At 39.1% G+C, this 12,792-nt stretch overlaps 1 pseudogene; it reads right to left on the reverse strand.

Moving 5' to 3' along the window:
* Positions 1–1,160: 1,160 nt before the first annotated feature.
* Positions 1,161–1,727, reverse strand: LOC147424992 (uncharacterized; annotated as a pseudogene).
* Between the last annotated feature and the right edge of the window lie 11,065 nt (positions 1,728–12,792).

The raw sequence follows: 12,792 nt of genomic DNA on the forward strand, positions 1-12,792 counted from the left end.
GCAACATAGAAGGTTTAATTTGAACTTCACGAAATTATCCTAAAAACGTATATAGTGAAATAAATACTACCCATAAGAAAACATTAAATATGTTATTTTATAACAAATTGGAGAAGTTAATGTCCAGAAGCATCCAATTATGTGTAGACCCTAATAAAGATATGCATGCATACATTGACATCTCAATACATGCACTTAGAATCCATGGTTTTCCTCTCAGCATATTTTAGTTTCCAAAAGTCTCTTACATGGAGGATGTAAAATAACCATTCTTGATTCAAACATTTTTCTCCACAAACAAGGTCTCTCACACAATTCAAAGTCCATGATTTCTTTTCTCCCAAAGCAAACAATTAGACTTTATATTTTTCCTTTCAAAGACTTGTAGGTTCTAAAACCCTTTTATATGAAGGACATAAAAATAAATTTTTTAGGCAAACATGAGTGCCAAGAACAAGATATTTCTTGCACATCCATGAATTCTCCACTCCATACTTGTAAGGTTCATTTTGATATTAAACATAAGTTTCTCTTAGTTACAAATGGATGCAACCTTGATATGGAATGATATATAATTGCTAAATAACAAAAATAATTTTTTTAAAATATATCAGGATGAAACAAAACCATAATCTAGTAAAATGAGTCCCCAAAAACAAGGTGCAATCTAGAACTACATTGAAATCTCCTTAGACTTGAATACACTCTAGAAGTCCCCTTAGACTAGGGTACAATTGATCGACACATTTTTGTTCTAAAGCAGGATGCTTTTTCATTACATTGGATTCTCCTTGTAATTGGATACACTCTAGTAATACATGGAAGTCCTCTTAGAGTAGAGTGCACTTATTACAAGTCCCTAGAGAAGAGAACGATCCATCACATAGGATTCCCATTATAATAGTATACAGTGGAGTAATATGTGGAAGTCCCCTTAGAGAAGGATGCACTCCGTGTACAAATAATTTTCTTTATAATAGGATACCCTGTAGAATACTTGCAATTACCCTCAGAGTAGGGTGCACTCCATGCAAGTGTTCATCAAATTGAGACTTTTTTGTTTTAAAATAACCTTTGAATTATATAGTAATACAAATACACATCGTAGTAAAAGGACATCATCTGGCCATAAAAAGGATCATTGTCAACCTTATTTAATGTTATCGCCTTGACACGTACACATGAAGGACATGATTTGTCTCAAGATCACTATACTGATTTCCAATTTTGTGACATGTATAATCTCTCTTGTCTCTTGCATACAACCATCCAAGTAACCATGGAGTAATCGTTTCTTGCAAGAATCTTTGAAGCTACTCAGGTGTTTGCCTCCACATCTTTGGAAATATAAGATATGTTCCTGGCATATTCCACATCATCCTATATGGACTATCATAAAAAATCAAGGTATTCTTTGCATCCAAGTCCTCAAACATCTTCCAAATATCGCTCAAGTTTTTATGATAAACCCTTCTAAATCCTAACATGATGTTTGGATTTTGGCAACACTTGTTACTCATAAAGATCTTGAACTTGCTATAATGCTTTGGGAAACATTTTTGTGTGATGTGTTGCACTCTTGCTAGGTTATAGCAACTCCATATCCACAGCTCAAAGTATTCACCACAAAAATCCAAAAACATTTCTACGTCTATGCGCACCGCATGATAAACTTCATCTTTGTCCTCCAGAAGACGTATGTGTTGAGCCCAAGATGGCATAGAATCTCCATGGTTTGTTTCAACAGTCTTCAAAAGCAGTCCTTCAAGGTCCAAAATAATAACTCTTTTGATATTCTTGATAGGAAGTGGCAGGTGACAAGGAGGTGATTGATATATAAGACAAGGCCTTAGATGAGGTTCGTTGGGTGCTTCAAAACCTTCCTTCAAATAATGCCTACAGATAGTCGACCCACTTTCTTGTAGTGATGACTCTGGAATTGAAAAACAAGAAATTTATTATGTTTCAAAGAATAAAAATGGTTTCTACATTTTCTACACTGTGGTATTATAAGATGCCAAAGTCCATCTTCAACTTCTCATTTCTATAAACAAATCCCAATTGAAACCTTACAAAGCTTCACCGTTTCTCCAAGCTATGCTTCTTTGAAGCATGGAGAAAATTAAGGTCTACCACCTGGCTAGGCTAGGCTACACTATGAATGAGAAAAAAGTAAGATCTACCATAGGTCCAAACTAGGATTGATGATGAGGGGTCTCTTGTTTCAATTTCTTTCACTTGTCCAAGCTACACTTTATATAATATAGTGGTGGATAGCTAGACTGGATTGGGAATGGGAGACCAACCTCTTAGGCTCTTTGTTAAATTTGTTCCTTCTCACTACATGGAGGACTTGTGATATGTTTCCCACAAGGGGCTTTACCAAAAGGTCCACCACCTGTCCAAGCTTGGTCCATGGAATATCTACATATATTTTTTTTGAGACTTGCAAGAAGAAACAAAAAGAAAACTTTGATACCATGCACATGTATATTCAAGTATGTGAAACAAGGTTCAAGTCATAAAAGGTACCTTAGGGGTGTATTTTATTTAGCCTTAGAAGTTTTCTCTCAGCTTTGACCTTATTTATATAAGACTTTGCAGTGGTTGCCTTCAATGGTCCCTTTGTAGTACATCCAATTGCCTAGCTAGATTGATGAACTGTGGTGCCTTCATGGTTTCAACAGTTGTACCTTCCTTTTCTAGTATCTCTTGTATTTGGGCTCGTCTCATGTCATTGTTGTCGGTATCATGACTTGCTTGATTGTGTTTGCCTTCAAGGATACCTTCACCTTTGTCATATTTTGCAGGTCCTTCTTGTAAAGAACACCTTGGCTGACCAAGCATCATTTTTTTGCTCCCAAATATCTTTGATTTCTTTATATTCACTCTCATTTCTCAATGCTGGCTGTCCGTAACGATTAGAGGCAATGAAATTACGCACATGCCTTGTCTCATCTAGTGCAAACAAGTAGGGAAGCAACTCCTCCAAGAGCATATTGTCAACCATATTTTCACCATCAAATTGGTATGGAAAAATACAATTGTTTGCAGGGGAAATGCATCCCTTGTAAGGAGAGTCATTAATAAGCATTGTTCTTCGTGGGTCACATTTATACCACATGGCAATTTTAGCTAGAGGCTTGAACATTGCCTCAACGGTTGGATTGTCAGGTCTAAATAATTTATTGCTTTGACAAGTGTAGCAACCTTAATGTACGTTTTGCTAAGCTCTCTAGTGCTTTAAAATTTTGAAGCACATTGTTCCTAGTAGCGGTCGACCAAATTGCAACATTAAACCTCTGTAATATAGTCTTCAAGAAGTGGATGCAACCTGGCCTAAGTATAATATATTTATTTGGATATAGTTTCACTGACTAGTGGTGTAAGGACGGCTGAGGGGAATGTTCAATATCAGACCATTTAAGTCCAAAATAATTGTGAGTATGGATTTCTCAACATCTGCACTAGATGAAGTAGCAACAAATGGAAATGGCTCTTGAGCAGACGTTTTAGTATCTTTTGAAGTAGGTTGTATTGTTGGAGTAGGCATTTCTTTATTCTCATTGTTGCAAGCTTGGCCAAGGTGCACATTACTAGACTTTGGTATAGACGTATTATCCACCTTGGGCATGTCAGAAATAATAGAATCAAGGGGATCAACAATTGCGGACTCAACCACAGGGGCTTTATCTATCCCAATTTGTGAATCTAAAAAACACAAATAACATTGGTTTCTCAAAAATCACTAGAATTTAAATCACCAATTTTAAACATGTGGAAGTCAAACTTAGGAGTTTATTCAAGGTAAAATCAATATTATAATCCTTGTAACTATTGGTACACAAGGCAACAGCAGTCTATACTAAACTCTTTTGTGGCAAACTTGTACACCCTACACTTTAATAAATATTAGTACTTAAGTGAATACTGAAGGCCATATAAAGTTAACAACAACCATGATTTACTTGATTGAGATTTGATCCATTAAAAGTCATATTAACACATGCAATTGAGACTTCTATCCATATAAATAATTGAAAACATCAAATAAAGTCATAGTCAACAAACTATGTGTCTCCTCATTCAAGTCCACCAATAGTCTCAACACATGCATAGCCATAACCTCTTGATTCAATGTCTAAAGATAAGCCTTTATCGAAAGGTTTTAATTTTAAACGTTTTGGACATTCGTACAATGAGAGGTATTTTTGTAATCCAGCATGTTTTCCTTTTCTACAAATTTACAAATCTATGCCTAGTTAATTTGTCTCTTCTTCTATATTCAATTCTTCTCTCAATAGAGACCTTAATAGAAGCAAGGTCCAAGCCAGTGCAAGGAAGTGGTTATTGTTTTAAGTCTACCACAATTAGACTCCACAGAAGGTTCACCACCACACTTGTTGGAATTAGCCTCCATGGAAGGTCCACCACTTATCCAAGCTATATGGGGTTGTTTGAAGGTCTAAAACACTTCTTGAGATTGGAATCTATGTATGGTTCACCTACCCATGCTAGCCTTGAACGTATAAAATAAAGGGGATAGTACGAGGTCTAAAACTCATCAATTCAAGCTCTTAAGTCTAGGCTAGTGTTTATTTTAAATCTAGGATTCATCACTCAAAAATTATAAGATTATTCTCTACATTTAAACCTTTAATTCTTAAAGATGAAAAAGATGGACTCAAAAAAATACTACATCAAACAAACCTAACATTAAGAGTATCAAATCAGCAAGAATAGATGTTAACATATATAAGAAGTTCAAAACATACGTCCCTCCATTTCCAAGTAGGCCTCCATTGACAAAGGACTTGGTCTTCTTCTCCTTCTTCTACTTGCGGAGAAATCTCTTCTCTAATGGGCACATCATCAGCTAATTGCAAAGTAGTTTGTTGATCTTGAAGGCCAACCCACTTTTCTATATTAGCATGGGCCTTAGCAAATTTTGAGAAGCCTGGTTGCTAAGGTTCTTTGCTCTTGCACGCTCTCAACTAAGCAGATGACATCTTTTTTTTGTTGTAATCCTTTTTGTGCAACCAGAGAGCCATCACTAAAGAGATCTACAAGCTTGCGATCTTCAAAACAGTATGTATGAATGTAGTGCTTGAAGAAAAGTCTTTTTTTGGCATCCAAATATTGCAAAAATGACATGCCTTATTTTCTACTGGAAGCAAAGAACAATCAACTGGCAGGTGATGTTGTTATGATCTCCTTCTCAGGTCTTCAAATGCATTACCTTGTCCCATGAAGGCAATAACCACAAGGAATTGAATTGCTCCATTGCAAGGTGCTAATGGAAAGTGATGCAAGACACCACAACAATGGTAGCTCACATTATCTCCCATACTTTGGAATGCACATTGCAATTTGTGAGTTTAGAAAAATCTATAAATGAAAGAAACACAAATCCAGGATCAATTGAGCCTCCATAAATAGCCAATATCCCATCTAAAGCATTGCTAAATATCTCCTCACTCCACTGCAAGTTGTCCCCATAGTGTTTTGTCAAGTCTAAAATGCATAAGCTAATAGGAATTTGATTGTTGAAGTGGCGCTTCAAGTAGAGATATCCTTCCATCTGTAGGTTCACCACATAGATGGACCATGGCAAATTAAGAGACTCAATTTTGTCCTTGTGAAGTTGAATTTCCCATTGCATGTATTTTATAGCTTCATCCATTTTCTTTGCTCCACGCTTCAAGCTGTTTTTGAGCCATTGCTCACATAGCATTAGAATGTTTTTATAAAATGCATCATTGATGTTATACATGCTAACTATTTCCTCATAATCTTTACTTGGTGATGACTCATTCAAAGCATTGAAGCCTTCAAGAAGTGCGTCTTGAATTAGTTTGTCTTGTTTGAGTTGCTTGATTCGATCGATCATATCAATTACATCACCAGCTTTTGCACTCTTTGATAATAAAATCTTCTCATCTTTAATTTCTTTTTGAATGAGCTATACCTGTGATTCCTGAAGACCGCAAATAAATTTGAATACCGTTGTTGTGGGTTTCTTGTTCTCCTCCTCAAACCTTTTAATAATTTCTAGCCAACAATCATAAACTTGATCGGAATATGTAACCATGTGTGCCTGTTTAGCAATTCAACTTGCTCCTGCACTCATTCTTGCCAATAGAAGAAAAGTCTAGAAAGAAATATAACACCAATGAGAAGATTGAACTCAAGTGTTCAATTAAAGACAATAAGAAAGAAGAAGAAATACACTTACATCCCATCTAGCACGAGATATATGTCCCTCTGCAACTCCAGTTTCTGCCCTTGCTGGTTGTCCTGAATAGATCCATTGACTTCACAAATGCCACATTATTTGATTAAGGTTTCTTGACATACAATGCTTTAGCCTCATCATTTGCAATGGCAGATATAGCAATTGCAACCATTGGAGGAGCATTTACAGCAATACGAGCCTTTTGAAATTTATACACAATCAATCTTTGAAATATCTCATTGTTTTTTTGTTCATTGTTGTGAAGCAAAACTTTTGCGGTATAAATTGAATGTTGGCCATCAAGAATCCAATAATGATAATCTTGTAGTTTTCCCTCTTGTACCTCTTTTGCCGCCAAAGGTGTACCCTTCTTTGCCTTTGCATTTTGATCAAGCATTAAATATGCACACGTTGCAGGCTTAGTTTACTCCAAGAAAATCCAAATAGCATGCTTTCAGCATGTTTTCCATCAATATTACGTACATTATAGTGATCAAGAGCCAACCAAAAATTTTGAATAGGGATATCAAACTCCTTACGTTGGAAAGGGAAATGGATTATATACTTATTCATTCCACATGTATCTTTTTCTTGTCCTTTCATGGCCTCTCTCTCTACAGCTTCTGGATCCACGATTCTCATCTTGGATGTTGAACCTTGTGTTGAGGATGCTAGAGATTCATTTTCTACATCCAAAATAGAACTAGTCTCCTTAGGTGCTACTTTTTGCACTTTGAATTTCTTGTTTATAGGTGGTCGTGAAGCTTTCACCTTCTTTCCTTGTAGTGTAGCTATGATGGAGCTTTGAAGTTGATCTACTGTGACACCTTGAGTTGACTATTCAATCTTCCATCCTCGAGAAAACATTGTTTCATCTTTATTTTGAGACATGCGTGAAAATGCATATGCTCCTGGAGATAATTGGAATTCTTGATTCATTGGGACTACAATATCAATGCATTCTACCTGTGGATGACCATCAACTGTAGAGATAGAGGCTTCCTCTACTTGGCCAACATCTTCAAATAGACTGTCATTCTCTTTCTTTGCAGTAAATAGATACACCTTATGAAATTGTGCACCCTCCACACCATGTATATCTAGATACCAATTCCTTTTATCATTGCAAGTATAGTCAACTGAGACAGCCACCCTTGTAACATTTCTTTATGGTGCCATATCTTCCTGGAAAAAAAAAAAATCAATTCTTAATTAATAATATAGTCCACCACTTGTCCAACCTACTTCCAGGTAGTTTGTACGTCCACCACTTGTCCAAGCTAGCTCTACTGAAACAAGCTATCTCTATTGTTTCAAGGTCAATGTGTGAATGGAGTGTAGCTACTATGTCTATTAGCATGAATGGTTTGGGGCAACGGTCCACCACTTGTCCAACCTACTATCCATTGTGTTATGGAGGCTTTAGCCCAAGGTGACTTGAAGGTCCACCACCTGTCCACACTAGCTCTATTGAAACAAGCTATTGCTATTGTTTCAAGGTCAACATGTGAATTGAGTGTAGCTACTATGTTTACTACCATGGATGGTTTGGGGCATAGGTCCAGCCCTTGTCCAACCTACTATCCATTGTGTTATGGAGGTTTTAGCCCAAGGTGGTTTGAAGGTCTACCACTTGTTCTAGATAGTTCTATTGAAACGAGCTATCTATGTTGTTTCAAGGTCAATGTGTAATTGGAGTGTAGCTACTATGTCTATTAGCATGGATGGTTTGGGAAAGAGGTCCCCCAGTTGTCCAACGTACTATCCATTGTATTATTGAGTTTTGTGCCCTAGGTGGCTTGCAGGTGCACCACTTGTCCAAGCTAGATCTATTGAAAGAAGCTATCTCTATTGTTTCAAGGTCAATGTGTGAAATGAGTGTAGCTACAATTTTTACTACCATGGATGGCTTGGTATAGAGATCCACCCCTTGTCCAAATTACTAATTATTGTGTTATGGAGGTTTTAGCCCAAGGTGATTTAAAGGTCCACCATTTGTCCAAGCTACTGAGGCGGTCCGGGGCGGGCAACAAGAAGAGCAACCTCTAGACACCCTTCAAGGCTCCCGTGCTGCTCAATGGGGCTGGGGCACAACACAACACAAACCAAAACAACAAACCCACAGCCAAATCCCAACTACACAAGGGGCACCACCTAGTTTAAGAGCGAACTAGGACGCAAAAGAGGAGAATCGTTAGAGCAACCCACAAAGAAGCAAGGAATTTACACTAACCCTAACACCAATGGAACACTCTCACACACTAAAACCCGAGAGAGAGAGAGAGAGAGAGAGAGAGAGAGAGAGAGAGAGAGAGAGAGAGAGAGAGAGAGAGAGAGTGATTGTACACAAACTTGCTAACTGCCCTCTCATTCACTCTTGCCACACTTTGAGCTTCCACCCACCTAGTCATATAGTCTACAGCCACTAGAATGTAGAGTTTACCATTTTTTGTCCTAGGCAGAGGACCCATAGCATTAATGCCCCACTTTTCAAAGGGTCCATTTGCAAGCACTATTTGCCTCAGGCCATGCACCAGCCTTCTATTTCCATTTATCTGACAATTGTGACAGCTTTTACACCAATGTTGAACATCCACATGCAAGCTTGGCCAAACATACCCCGCAAGCAAAATCTTCTTCACAGTTGATTCTTGGGAAAAATGACCACCATATGCCTCTTCATGCAAACCTTTTAGAATGGCTGGAATTTCCTCGATAGTTGGTACTCTTCTGCACACTTGATCCTTCCCTCTTTGATAGAGGGAGCCTTCTAGGAAGAGATAGAAACTTGCCTTCTTCATGAGTCTCCTCTTCTGAGCCTTCGTGAAGTCTTGTGGAAACTCACCCTCCAAAATGTAGCCAATAATGGGAGCCAATGACTCCAATCCCTGGTATCTCGGTTGCTTGACAGCTGCTGCCACCATGATGACCTGCACTTCTCTCTCAACACATGTAACTGCTTGTTGTGCAAGTAAATCGGCATCTTCATTTTGTTTCCTCGGAATATGATATAGTTGCACTTCTTCAAACTGATTAAACATCCTACGAATGGCATGAACTTTTGTCCTTAAGATTTTATTCTTGCATGCCCAAAATGCCTAAAATCTGTTTAACAATGAGAAGTGCATCTCCCTTTACCATGAGACGTTTTATCCCTTGGCCAATGCACATCTTCAAACCATGAAGTAGTGTGTCGTATTCTGCTTCATTGTTGCTAGTTGAACCTAGTAGATTGACCTTCTCTTTCATGACCACCTCTCCACTTGGGTGGAGCAACACTAGCTCTCCCCCTGCTTTCCTTGTGGCTCGTCGAAAAGCTCCATCAAAGAACAAGGTAAAAGCATTGGGAATACTTTTTGGTGGTGGCAATGGTAGGGTCTTTACTTGAGGCACCTTAATTTCCTTCTCATGTACCCTATAAGTGAGAATCCCTGCCAATTGTGCACGCACACTATCTTCTATCTTGAAAGAGTATTGGAGCTCTTGCAACTCCATAATCCACTTTAAGATCCTAGTACTAAGATTCATTTGAGATGACACTCAAGGGAACAAATTTTGGTTTTGGTAGCAGGTAGGATCTAAACTTTCTCACCGCAAACATGAGAGAAAGCATCATGAGTTTTGCTTCTGTGTAGTCTCTCTCCAAAGCATTCATGACCCTACTAGCAAAGTAGATGGGTCGCATCCTTGTACTTTGGGGATCTTGTTGTAGCAACACAGCACCAATTGTTTCCCTTCCAACACTAGAGCTAACAAAGAATGTGTACTCCCAACAAGGAGGCATGAGTGTTGGTAGCTCTGACAAAATGACTTTAATGTTACAAAAATACTCTTCAAGCTCATCAGACCATGCAAATTCTACTTGTTGTGTCAACTTTTGCAAAGGATGAAGCAACTCCGAGGCTAAGTGAATGAAGCGTGACATATACTTCACCTTCTGAATGAAAGAGATGACCTCCTTAAGACTCTTCGGTGATGGGAGCTCAATAAGAGCCTTTGCCTTTGAAGGATCCACCTCAATGCCTTTATAGGAAACCTTGTGCCCGAGCAATTGATCACTTCATCCTCACCTATGTGGCACTTGTCAGGGCTGAGTTGACCTCCCATGTCGTAGAGCTTCTTTAAACCTTCTTCTACTCTTTGTAGATGCAATGATTTTGAGCTATAAATGCAAAAATCATCAATGAACACCCTAATTGACTTTCCAAAGAATGCTTGAAACACCATGTTCATGAAACATTGGAATGTTGCAGGAGCATTTACCAGACCAAATGGCATGACTCTAAAAGCATAACAACCCCAAGGAGTGATAAAGGTTGTTTTCAATTGATCTTCCAATGCGATACCTATTTGAAAGTAGCCTGAGTAGCCATCACACACAGTGTACTTCTCATGACGAGCTACCTCATTTAGTATCTCATCCTGAAATGGGAGGGAAAAGTGATCTCTTTTTGTTGCCTCATTGAGTGGACGGTAATCCACACACACCCTCCACTTGCCATTTTTCATAGGAGTGACAACGACAGAAGAGACCCACTCTGAATTATCCACTGGATAAATGAAACCTGCTGCTAGAAGCTTTCTTACCTCCTTGAGTAGAGCCTGCTCCTTTATAACTCCTAGCCTTCATAGCTTCTGAGCTTCAGGTGTGGCCTCAGGCTTTAACTCAATCTTGTGTTGAACAACATCTACCCCATGCACATCGGTGTAGTCTTTAGCAAAAAGCCTAGGAAACTTCCTTAGCACACATTTGAACTCCTCTCTTTCATCCTTTGTAAGTGTTGTTGATAGCATACCTTCCAGCATCCCTTCATCTTGAACACCTTTGTTCTCTTGAGGACCTACCTCCTCCAAGCCTTGACAAGAGGTCTCTTGGTTGCTTGGCTTAAACCTTACCCCCATGACTTCGATGGAAGACTCCTCTTCAGTAATGCTCCCGCTACTTTCTTCTTCTGAAGTGCTATCGGTCCAGCCTTCCTCCGTCTCGCTTTGTGATGATTCTTCATAGAGCTCCTCTTGGCGTTGCTCCTTCATGTCAAAGACAACCTTCTTATGATTGTCATTCCTGCAAATTAATTTTCCACTCTCGCAATCCTGCGAAGCTCGCATTTTCATTAGCCATGGTCTTCCTAGGATAAATGGATAACCACTTCCCTTGGTCGACATAACATAAAAATCCACCGCTTTCTTAATGCCAAAGGCCTCTACAAAGACATTTTTACAAATGCCTACACACCTAGCCTTGCTATTGTTTGCCATCTTGACTTTGATTTCAGGTGTCTCATGGATGTGCATGCCTAGTCTTTGCATGAGTCCCTCTGTCATGATGCAAATTTGTGCACCCCCATCCACAAGACCTTTCCTAACCAATCTTCCTTTGATGTAACATTCTAGCAACGGTGTAATGTCCTCATTCATTTTAGCTTGTGCAATTTTTACAACAGGTACACTCTCTTTTACCTTTCTCCTAGTGCTAACTGCCCTTGTTAAATCCCTCCTAACTTGTGGACATAATGCAAGAAATTGAGGCCATGAAATATCAGGACCCTTACCTCTCATGTCTTCCAACAAGTTGTACGGAGCCATACCATGTCCAAGAGGGAAGTCTTGGAGGTTGATACGACGTCGAGTCCTCTTGGTTTCTTTTGCCTTCTTGCCTTGTCCATGGTCACTCTGTGATGTGACTCCTTCTTTCTCTTTACCTTTTCCTCGGCCACGCTTAATGCCATTGGCTTCCATGTCAACCTCATTTGAATTTGTCACCTCTACCACATGCACGTCTGGGTCTGGCAAAGGTGGAACTCCTTCCACTCCTTGTGGAGGTGGTCTTGCTCCATTTGACCTTTGTATAAGCAGTGGTTGCTGACTAGTTCCTTCACCTGCTTTCATCACTGGGTAATTCAAGTTAGGTCTCCCTAGCTCCCCACGGGGCCAAGGACAATTATACATCCCATGTCCAGACTCACCGCAATTCCAACATTGCAAGACTCTCCTAGGTCGTGGGTCTCGCTCTTCATACTTCTTTGCTTGTCCCTTTGGACCCTACGGCTTTTGCAAGGTGAATTGACAAGCTGCTTAAAGATTCATTTAACTTCTCAATCACTTCCGCCGTTACCTCAGGAAGCTCCCTAGATGTTGATGCTTGTGACTTACCTTTGGGTCTAAGACCTTCTATTGGAACCTCCCCCCTTAAGAAATTGAGTTTCCTATATTTCTCAGTAGCCCTAGTTTCAGCTGCATCAAAGGTAGCAAGTGCATCGTCCTCAACTCTTACCTTAAGGTCAGGAAAGAGTCCGGATATGAACCTCTCCTTCTTTAGAAATTCTGCACCATCACCAGGGTTAGCAACATTTTGTATCCAGAGAGTCCAAAGACGTAGGAACTCTTGCTTGTACAAGTAGTAGTCATCTAATTCTTTTTGCTTATGAGAAACAATGTCTTGCCATAATTTCTGAGTGTTTTGGAGATCAAAGAAGTATTTCTTGAAACGATTCAAAACTTCCGTGTAATTCCCTTTAACTTCCTCAGGCAAAGAGTCAAACCAAGTACTAGCATCT

This window comes from Adiantum capillus-veneris, chromosome 25 (genome assembly GCF_014529385.1).
Source record: "Adiantum capillus-veneris isolate H3 chromosome 25, ASM1452938v2, whole genome shotgun sequence".
NCBI classification, from domain to species: domain Eukaryota; kingdom Viridiplantae; phylum Streptophyta; class Polypodiopsida; order Polypodiales; family Pteridaceae; genus Adiantum; species Adiantum capillus-veneris.